We start from the raw sequence: 11,312 nt of genomic DNA on the forward strand, positions 1-11,312 counted from the left end.
GCCCGAGGCCCCTCCCAGCCTTTGGAGAATGGGTCTGGCCCAGGCGCTGCCGAAGGGAGGAGGCACTTCCCGCTGGAGGTCAGGGAAGGCTTCCAGGAGGAAGCAACTTTTAAGCTTGAAGGATTGGTGGACTGGGGGTGGGTGGGCAGGCATCTGAGCGGAAGAGTTGGCATGGGCAAAGTTGGCATGAGGCAGGAAGGCTGGGTCCAGGGTCCTCTGGCCAGAGGAGGGAGTCAGTCAGAGCAGCCCCTTGGAACACAGGCAAAGGCACTGCCCACCCTTAAACCTTCAGGAGGGCCTGGAAGCCCTGGAATGGCAGACGGGAAGTGGGGCGTATTGAGGGGTATAGTACTGACAGCCTTCCTGAAGGTGGAAGTTTCAAAACACCTGAAGGGTGACTGGAGGCCAGAAGTCTAATTCCATTACAGCAAGTTACTAACCTGCTGACGCTTTGGCCAAGTCATTCCTGTCACTCAGTCTCAAGGTCTTCGTCTGCAATACGGGAGAACGGGGGTAGGAGCAAAATTAAACCAATAGGCATTGTCAAAAAAATTTTTGGCATTTGAGGCTGGAAGCTTTTCCTTAAAGACATATTTTGGAAGTCTTAAGAACGATGGATAAAAATGGAGCTGTGCGAATCAATAGAGGGAGTGGGGAGCCCAGGGGCCAAGCAGCCGCCCTTCTTGTGTCTGCCCATCGAGGAAGCAGACAGCCACTGGATTCGGTATCTGTCATGACTCTGCGATCCCGACCCAATGCTAGATGGTCTCCTGACCCTGACTGCCCATCCCCAGCTCAGGCCTCCCCTACTGGGTCGTTACGGGACTTGGGAGGGGGACAAACTCCCTGAGCATCTGGCCTGGAAGAAAAGGAAGAGCCACACCCCTCAGGGCGGCCACATGGCCCCAGGTCCCCAGGCACATGGTCTGGACCCCTGTGTGCCCAGGGCCCCCGCAGCCTAGAGCGGGTGAGGGAGGCAGCCACGGCCACGGGACTGGAGAAAATGAGAGGGATTCTGGCTCTCCCCAACCCGGCTCGCTTCAGGGGCCACCCTCAGCATCCAGCTTGTCGAGACTTATGACACTGAGTGCTTGTGTGCTGCACGTGGCTCCTGTAATATGCGCCAATATCTTAAATTTGCAGATAGAGATACCACATATGAGAATGTATCCTGAAAAAATAAAAATATATACGCATTTGGAAGTTGCCCAAATGTCGGTTATTATTATTTTTTTACTTTAAATATTTATATCTTCTTATTTGTTTCTAAATGTCAGAGTTCTCGGTAAGACTTGAAAACACTTTAAAAGAAGTCCTTGGCAACCTCCAAATTATTCTTGGTGACCTTGACATCACTCTGACCATAATCTTGAGACCAGAAGGGCGTATAAAAAGTCACCTTCCGAATGTCCTTAAGATGGGCTTGATAAATTAAGGAATAATCATAGGATGAAACACTGATCAGCTATTAATTGTCACAGAGTGTAATCTTCCAAATGCGAAAAGTTTACTCTGTGAGAAAAGTAAGATACAAAGCAGTGTATATGAAACGGTCTCATTTTGATTAAAACAAAACGTGTATGGAAAAAAGGGCTAGAAGAGCCCCCGGCAGGTGCTGGCCGGTGGCTTTCCGGGCTGTGTGCTTCCGCTTGGTCTCCTCTGTCTGCAATTCTAAGGGTTACTTCTGTGATAGGGTAAAAACATTAGTTTTAAAGGAAAATCAGAGAAAAACAAAAAATAAAAATCCAAAGCACCCCAACAAAATTCTGCTGAGAGGCACCCCACGGCGCAAAGGCAGGCAGGCCTGGCACCCTCACCCCTTTTTCCACGGCTTCTCTGTCACTCAGGTAGTGTGTCCTTCCCTGCAAGAAGGGTCTCTATCTCCTGGCTCCTACCCCTAAGGCCAGCTGTGTGTCCTGGGCCCAGGAGCCGCCTCCTCAGGCCGCTCAGCAAGCCTACCTCATGGCTGAGAGGACAAACTTCTCAGCTCCAGCACTCTGTGTTTCCAGGAGTTGGGGTTGGTCTGTAGGACCCCTGAGTTCGGATAGGTGGTCTTGTCCGCTAGGAGCTGCCTCCCCTTTGGTTAATTATCATGTGACAAGATACTGGGGATGGCTCCCGGCCTGTGGACGGAGAAACATGTACCAAGGGCCCTTATCCCCGTGTGCTGTGCTCAAAGCTCTGCATAGATTATTGAAGTTAAGCCTAACGTTCCCATGAGGTACATAGGTTTTTATTCCCATCTTGCCGAAGAGGAAACTGAGGTTTATAGAGGTTAAGTAGCTTGTTTAAGGTAATGCTAGCCAGGAAAGCCAGCAGGACGCTCCTAGCCACTGGTGGGACTCGACCCTGTCCTCCCACCTTGTTCCAGTGGTCTTAGGCCTTTTTCTGGGGCTTGAAGGTGGTAGAAGGTCCTTCCTGTTGCTGCTCATTTGGGCCCCTGGGTGGAGCAGGTCTGGGAGGTTCTCTGCTCCGAGGCCCATCCAGGCCTGCTGCAAGTGGGTGGGGCATGGGAGCAGCCACGGACAGCCTGTTCCTGCTGCCTTCCCTTCACCTGGTACAGAAAGGACAGTGTTTACCCCTTTAGGGCACATCCCAACTGCCCTTAGATGGGTCCCAACCTGTTCCCAGGTGAAGAAGGGTCTTGCGAGAGGCTGGGGTGAGAGGGGCTGTGTCCTGGAGCCTCAGGCTTGTGTTCCTCACATTACAGGGAGCAGAGCCTAATCCCCCATCTCTCCTCACCCTCAGGGGTCCCGCCTTCATGGTAGTGTGGCCACCCCTTGGGGTGGGTCTGAGTCCTTGGGACCAGATGTTCTTAGTCGTGCTGACCAGTGTCACCTGTGGGGCAGCAGGGTGTGCGGGAGGGGGGCTGAGGAGCAACTGCACAAGACAGAAGGTGAAGGGCAGGAGGGTCCGATTTGAGCAGACGGAGACCAGAACGAGAAACAGAAACAGAGCCAGCAAGAGCAGGCAACAGAGAGGTTCACGGTGACGGAAGGAGAGCACAGGAGGATGTCCCCGGTGCCCAGGGAACTTGTGTCAGAGACATTGTAGCCAGCTGCAAGGCCTGGGGGTGGGGTGGGGGATGGGACGCAGCTAGAGTTGCCAGATGTGGCAAATAAAAATACAAGATTCCCAGTCAAATTTCAATTTCAGATAAACGAAGAATACTTTATTTGTGTAAGTATGTCCTATGCAATATTTGGAACATACTTATACTAAAAAATGGTTCTCTGTGACCTGAAATTCCAACCTGACTGGCGTCCTGTGTTTTATCTGGCAACCCCAGACTCAAGGCCTACATTTTCCTCAGCTGCTCAGGCCACTCAGAAGGCACCTAATTGCAGCCTGTGACAACTGCCACTCATCTTCATGCAGCCAGAAAGGGGTCCTCCCAGTCATGTGACATTCTAAAATCTTGTCTCCACCAGTGGGGACCAGGCCGTGCCCCAGTGCCGACCTTCAAAAGGGCTTTTCCCTCAAGTGCCAGCTCAGAATTAGAAGCCATTCTATTCTGACCTGTGCTGTTCCATCCTGTGCTCCCAGAAAACACACCAAGGAGCTTGGGTGGGCTGAGAGGCTGAGGCTGAGGCTGTGGCTTCCTCAAGGCATGGGTGGCAGCAGATGTCTGGTACAAGTGCCCAGAGTATGCACAGCCTCTGCCAAGGGTGTCCAGGGGCCCAGGCATGGGGTGGGGGGCGGGTGCAACCAAGGAAAACCCCCTGCTCTCATTGGCAGTCCGAGAACGCTGTAGAACGCCCTGGCTGGGAGGGAGTTCCAGCTCCTTCCTTTAGAGATATGTGTCCATGGCCCAGAGCCTCAAGGTCCAGAGCCAAATCCTTTGGCCTCCAGGACAGTGCTCCCCACTATACTGTCCAGTGTCACCTCACCACTATGGCTCTGGCCATGACATGTTACTGACCCTCATGGGGGTCTAGCATTTTCTGCTCAGCAAAGTTCTCTTCCCTTCTTTGTCTGACTGGAGGCACACAGCCATTCCAGACACAGATGGGACCACCAGCCTTGCCCTGTTTTTACAGATGCAGAAACTGAGGAACATGCAAAGAGACTAGCCCAAAGTCCTGCAGAGAGATGGTGGCAGAGCTCCAACCAGAATCAGAATCGTCTTGGCTGGAGGCAGAATGAGGAACCCCAGGGCAGTGGGTTGCTAATTCTTCAGTCAGTTTGGGCTGGGGCCCAGAGAAGGTACCTAGCTTCTGCAGACAGAAACTCAAGTTCATGGGCATGCTCAGATGAGAAAATATTTTTTGTAGCCCCCGATTCATACTAGAGGGACTCTGCCAGAAGATAACAGATGTTGCCTGCAGCACCCCTTGCTGGCAAGCTGTGTCCCCACTCTGCCCTCTGCAATGGTGCAAGCTGGCCTTGGAGCCCAGGGCTCTGAATTCTCCACTGCCTGCTTGGCTTGAATGGATGACTTCTGAGCCTCCCCTCCACCTCAGTTTCCCCACCTGTGAAGTGGGTGGAAAATACACTGTCATCTTAGGCTCGTAGCAGCCCAGAGTGATGCCCTGTTTGATTACCAAGTGGATTAAAAGTTTCATGTACTTGATACAAGTAATTCTATCCTGTACATGGATAGTTTTGTTGACGAGCAGCCTCAGATGGCCTTTCACCAGCCTCCCTAGCCCTCTCCTCAAGCTCCCACCAAATGGGCTATGAAAGAAAGAAAAAGATGGTAGGCACCTCCCAGTGCCCATGAGATATTGTAGTTGCTGTGCTTTCTTGCTGGAGGCTCCCAGGAAGACCCAGCAGGGCTGAGCGCCTAGGCGGGCCTCTGGTTATGCCCCGTTCCTCCCAGGCTGGGAGCTGCTCTCTGCCAGAAGGGGTTATGATAACCCACGCAGTGGGCTGCAGATCAGAGGGCCAGGGTTGTTGCAGAAAACCTGGAGCCGCTCAGGTGCCCAACCACCTGGCCTCGGCAGCCCACCCCAAAGCCAGCTAGCACTGGGCACCTTTGCTGAAACCTGTATCTCTTGATGTAAGAGAATCTCGTGTAACACAAGCTCAGAGCTGGCCTCTGGCCAAGACCTGGTCCCCTCGTGTCCCCTGGATATTCAGGTGGAGGGAAAGTGTAAGCTGCCCTAGGAGAAGCCGCCGCACACCACCAGGCCACCCTCAGTCCGACCCTGGCCATGCCTGTAGTGAGGGCTCACTGGGTTCCTGGGGTCAGCACACAGACGCGCACTAGGCACGCTGCTGCATTAGCTAGCGGTTCCATGTGTGTTTGTCCCCTCCTTCTGTGGGGTTTTGCTGTTCTTTTTCTGTGAATAGCTCTCTGGTGGATGTTTTTTTGTTGTATGTTCTTTCTGGAAGCAGGTCTCAAATAAACAAACAAGTACGTAAACGAAAGGCATCCCAGTGGTTTTCAGGAGTCGGGCATTAATGGAGTAGCATTACCATTCCCACGAGGACCACCATCTCCCCCTCCCAGGGGCTGGCAGGGAACCATCACACTGATATCCGGGCCTCTGGTGGCCTCAGCCAGCTGAAGCCACAAACTGCAAATGGCTGCCAAGTGTCGCCCGAGGCCTGCATAAGCCGAATATCGGGCTGGCCTGTTCGATTTCAAAGTGGTTAGAAAGTCTCCCTGGACCTTATACGTTGGAGCAGAGCGATGTTCTTTGAGGTGGTGGCTGATGCTGAATTTGGAGACACAGCTCTGGAGGAAAGTTTGAAATTCATAGTTTTGTGACCGGCACCTGTCCTGCCTTCACTGGCGTAGTTGGCCAGATGGGGCCAAGGCCTGTCCAGATCTTGGGCTCCCTCCCTGCCCACCAGCAGCCACAGGGCCCATTCAGAGATACCTGCACCCACTCTCCTCACATACAACAGACAGAGGGGTGGCATGTGCTGACAGACTCCGTTCAAGTCCCTGCTCCATCCCATCCTAGCTGACTGACCAAATTATTAACCCTCTCAAGCCTCAGTTTTCTTATCCATAAAGTGGGCATTCTAACTAGCTTCGCACAGCATCAGGGGCCCACCCAATAAATGTAATTTCCTTCCCCCTGGGTTTTTTCATTACAGTCCAGACAAAGAAACCATGTTCGTTAACAAATGCCATTCATTATTTCAGCAAACATTTAATAAGTGTCTACCATGTGCCAGACAGGAACTGCTACCACCGAAGCCCTAGGACAGTCACAGGTGGGGGGTCTGAGTTTGCGGGTGGAGAATACACACAGAGACACACAGCCTATGTGATAGCAAGGCGTTCTGTTGTCTGAATTTTCATGATGAAAACGGACAGCGCAGGAAATGCGAGAGTCTTTGGGGGATTATCTTGGTCTTCTAATCTTAAGACTGAGGGCAACCGGAAATAAAGCAAGGTGTCCAGGGGTCTTCCGGGCAAGGTCAGAGCTATGTTAAGAAAACAGTTATTTACTACGGCCATGCCATCCTGAACGTGCCCAATCTGTCGGATCTCGGAAGCTAAGCAGGGTCGGGCCTGGTTAGTACTTAGATGGGAGACCACTTAGGAAGACCAGATGCTGTAGGCATTAAAAAAAACAAACAAACAGTTATTTAAATGTGGCTGAGCTAGAACTAGCTGAGACTGGGGTAGGTGGCCGGAGTGAACCCCTACTGTGGTCCCCAGTAGAATTAGGCAAGGTAGAGAGGGCTCCTTGGATCCTGACAAGAACTGAGGTCAGATGAGCATCGCAGGGACAAATGCTGGAGCCAGAGAGCCAAGAAATTAGGGTTCAAGTCTCAGCTCTGCCGCTCACTGGCCGTGGGACTTGGAAAAGCCACTCAATCTCCCAGAGCCTCTGTTTCCTCGTGGGCAGAATGGGTTGTCCCGAGAGTCCAGGAGAAGTGTGTGAAGGCTCTTTGTAAATAGCCGGTGGCACTCCAGGGGCTGGGAGGAAGAGGACCTGGGTCTGAGCCTGCACCTGCCAAGTGCCTTCTGGGTGAGCTTGGAAAATACGTGCTCCCATCAAGACTCAGATTTTCTTTCACCCCCGAGATCTGAGGGGACAATGAAAGTGTTCAAGGAAGAATCTTGTAAAGTGTGATCTGCTGGGCCACAGTCAAGGCTGCTTGCTGCCTAGGCCTGGGTGCCCCAGGTTCCTGTTGGCTCCGAGGCCTGAGCCCTTCACTGTGGCACTTTACTTCAGGATATGTCCCCCATAACTCTGCACAGCCACGGCCTTCTTCCCAGCCCTCTCAAACCTACTCATCCTGGCACATAAGCACATGAAAAGATGCTCAGCACCATCGGTCATCAAGGAAGTGCAAATTAAAACCACAAGGAGATGTAGCTACATACCCTACACCGGCTAAAATGAAAAAGTCTGGCATATCAAGTGTCGGCAAGGGTATAGAACAACTGGAACTCATTTCTTTCATTAGCCAAGGGAAACAAAAGTCAGTGGTAGCACGTCGATAGCTTCGAATTGCCATGGTGGGAGTATTTATACCTCAGACATCAGCAAACGCTACAAATTGAGGCTTCCTCCCACCCCAGAGGGCTGGATGTTAAATGTTTACCCACACAACCTCCAGCGGAAACATGTCCACAAAGACACTTGTACGTGAATGATCGTAGTAACTTCAGTCGTAAAAATTGGAAATAAACCAAATGTCAATCAACTGGGGGAATGGGAAAGCAAACTGTGGTACGTCCATACAATGGAATACGACTCAGCACTAAAAAGGAGTGAGCTATTAATACACACAATAACTTGGATGAATCTCAAAGGCATTATGCGGAGTGAAAGCAACCAGATTTCAAAGGTTACATTCTCTATGATTGCATTTACATGAAATTCTAGAAAAGGTAAAACTACAGGAATAGAAAGCCTATTGGTTGCTGTCAGCGGTTAGAGACTTGGAGATAAGGTGGTGTGGGGGGAGGGGTAGAAGATTGACCTTGAAGGGGCACGAGGGAGATTTTAGGGGTGATGCACATGTCTTACATCCTGATTTTGGTGGTGGTTACATGGGTGTATATATTTGTCAAAGCTCATCTAATCGACCTCTTAAAATTGATAAAAATTGTTATATGTAAGTTTATTTTAACAAAGTTGTCCAAATAAAACAAAACCAAAAACTTATCCATCCTGCATCCCACTCCTTTCGGCCCCTCTCTCTGCTAACATACACGGGATGCTGGTAGATTGACAGCTTGCCTGCCCAGTACCAATCTCAGAAAATTCCTCAGCTCAATGGCTCTCTACAGGACAGGCCAATGGGGAAGAGATTTGGAAGCGGGAGAAATACCTCAAGTGACACCTCCCCCACGGTAGGCCAGGGCCTGCTGGAGTCAGGAATGGCAAGTCTGGGCAGGTGCCAACCTCTCCACCTTCTGCCCTCTGCCTGAGGATGTCTGTAACCTATGGATGCTGACTGACAAAAACTTTGTGTTTTTTCCCCCTAAAGGCTGGTGGAACTGAGAGGACTTGAGTCACTAAAGTTCAAAGGAAAGATGATGGGAGGGCTGTGAGGACAGGGAGGGACCGAGAACATGTCATCCTTCACCATGCGTGCTTGGAGGGTTAGCGTATGGCAGATAATAACCAGCTATTCTCTGTTGGTTCCAAATGGATTCAGAGGGAAATGGTTTTCATTGGTAGCAGGAAAGATGTAGGTGGGACATAATGATGACCTTCCTGAGAAGGTTCTTGAGAAAGTGGACATGGGTGTGCATATCCATGTGGGTGAGTGTATGAGTGTGAGAGTGTGTGGTAAAGTCGGAGCAGGGGGAGAGGGCATTTGGTATATATAATTCTTTCTCTGGAGTGCTTTAAGAACTGGAAAGACAGACCCCACACTGAAATGAGTCTGGGTCCCTCTGGGCTGGGGACAGAGAGATAGACTCAGGCCCTTTCTCTAGGTACCTTGGAGTGCAATTAGCTGGCTGGTCTGTCAGTAAGACCACCAGCCAGAAGTCTGTGGAGCCAGATGGGTACTTACTTCCATGGCCTGATCCCCTCCCAGCCGGCTCTCGCCTCCCATTAGGGCAGAAGAGACCATCCATCACCAGCAGGGATAGTGATGTCACAGCTGCAGGCCTCCGAGTGCACAGGAAGACGCTTCCCAGCCCTCTGAGGCGCTAAATCATTCATGGGGCAGAGAGCCCGGGTGGCAGGAGATTTACTGCCGAGGCAACACTTTAGGGACTTGTGGAAATCAATTTTTTAAAGAGACCCCCATCAGCTGGCAGGTCAGTCTAAGGCTGAGGCTTGGGTGCATGAGGGGGCCCCAATGAAGTGGGACCTGGGGGGTAGGGAGGAGCAGCTTCCTAGCTCCAAAACAGGAGGGGAGGGAGCACAAGGCCTGCACCCCAGGGGATGTCCAAAGTAAAGGCAGGGTCTGAGCACCCTGGGAGGGGGAGCGGGCTCCCGGCTAGCCAGCTCTGGCTCACCTACTCCTCCTGACACCCCTATGGGGTTTCTGTGCACAGACCGCTCGGCACATAAATAAGACAGAATGAGGAACCTTGTCGAGATGGGTTTGCTGAGTCTGTTGACTGTAATCTCAGACCACCTTACCCCACCCAGAGTTTCAGACTAGCTTTGTTTTCTCTGAAGTGAAAGTTGGAGCGATACCCAGCATTCATCCTCTTGTCTCAGAGAAAGTGAGCTCCTCAAAGGCCCAGTCTGGTTTATAATCCGGAACTTGATGATTCGGTTCCTGGGGCACCATGTGCTAATTTAACCAGTAGGAGCATGTGACACCCAGAAGCAACCTGAGACTCCTGCAGGCTGACTCAGTGCAGCACACAGTGGGGGCTTTGAATCTAGCACGGTGGGGTTCTCCTGGTCCAAGTCCAGCCCAGTGCTTCTGTCTCCATTTCTGTGGCTACATCACATTTCCTCAGCATATCTTGTACAGGAAAAATGAAGGATGAAAGAAGAAAGGAACAGCGTTTTCAGATCGGCTTTGGAAAAGCAGACTCAGCTCTCAGATTTCCTTCCAGTTCTCTCGCTTTACGAATGAGGAAACTAAAGCCCACAGGGGGAAGTGACTCGTCCACATGAGAGGGGAAGATGGGAAGATGGAAGCCTCCCGGAAAGTCATCGTGAGCAGTTTCTGCCTCCCTTGAAATGACTTTGGCCCCTGCTAAAAAAAAAAAAAAAAGTGGTGACAGAGCCCGTGGCTGTGATAGACACCTGGAACAGGTTCTGGTCCCCCGTTCTGCTGCCTGGCACCTCTGCTCTTACCGTGCTGCAGAGGGAATCCTGTGCAAACCTGGTTGTGACTGCACTCCTGCTCACGTAGGGACTCAAACACATATTTATGGATCACTTTCCAAGAGCTGAGCATGAGGATACAGCGGTGAACAAGTGTGGCCCTTGAACTCCTGGAGCTTGGATTTTATGTTATCCAGGACTAGTGCTGAAGGCCTGGGCAGGTCATCCCCCCAATCCAGCCTACCCCAGGGTGCTAGGAGCTGTACAGGGGGCTCACAACAGCTCCCCATCCTTGACACAAGCCGAAGCCTGCTTCCTACCATTGGGACCCCTCTGCATTCATGGCAGGGCTCCCAGTTGCTGTGCCAGCTGCAACGACCCACCACCTTGGCCAGTCCTTCCCTCTGCTGCCGACCGTTTCAAGAAGGTAAGCGGAGCCGGTTCCCATAGCATGGGGCAGGAGCGTGTGCTGGCGGAGCTTTGTGAAGAGCAGACTCCAGGAGAGATCAAAAAGCTCAGGAATTCCCGATTGTTTCAGTCCCCCCATCCGCACCCTAACCGCTGGTCCTCCACCCCCCACAGCCCCTCCTCTCCCCTGCGCTTGCCTAGTCTCAACCCTGTGCCCGTGCATCTCTCCCAGTGGAGCAGGAGACGCTGTCAGCTTGCAGCCAGGGCCCCCAGATGACCCAGCTTCTAGGCATCCCAGCAGTTGTTTTACAACAAAACCGCAAGTTCGTCCCCAAGAAAATCTCTGTAGTTCCTGAGGTCCCCTCCCACCCTAGGCTCAGAGACCTACTGATCTAGAAACCGGAGCCCACCCAGAGGACATGGACGTTTCTGAGGCCAGGAGCTCCTGGGGCCCCACTCCAAGGGGTCCCTCAGCATTCCTTTTTCACATCCCTGCCCCTAAAAAAAAATTCTCTCTGGACACTCGCACCCAGCCTAGCGGATAAACTCCAGGCAGGAGAACTGGGTTCTGGTTCGGGCTCTGGCCTCAATTCGGGGCCTAGGTGGGCCTCTGATGTCTCCTGTGGAAAACAAGGTGTTTGATCACACAAACCTCTGGGAGGGTCGTAGGGGACGTGGGGTAAACCAGATGGACTCCAAGGCAGACAGCGAGAGGGGACACTCGCGAAGACATGGAGGCTGAAA

General features: G+C 52.0%; 1 pseudogene; it reads left to right on the forward strand.

Moving 5' to 3' along the window:
- Positions 1 to 6,406: 6,406 nt before the first annotated feature.
- On the forward strand, positions 6,407 to 6,524 carry LOC112478785 (annotated as a pseudogene).
- Positions 6,525 to 11,312: the final 4,788 nt, after the last annotated feature.

The sequence above is a fragment of the Pteropus alecto genome, unplaced genomic scaffold, assembly GCF_000325575.1.
Source record: "Pteropus alecto unplaced genomic scaffold, ASM32557v1 scaffold22, whole genome shotgun sequence".
NCBI classification, from domain to species: Eukaryota; Metazoa; Chordata; class Mammalia; order Chiroptera; family Pteropodidae; genus Pteropus; species Pteropus alecto.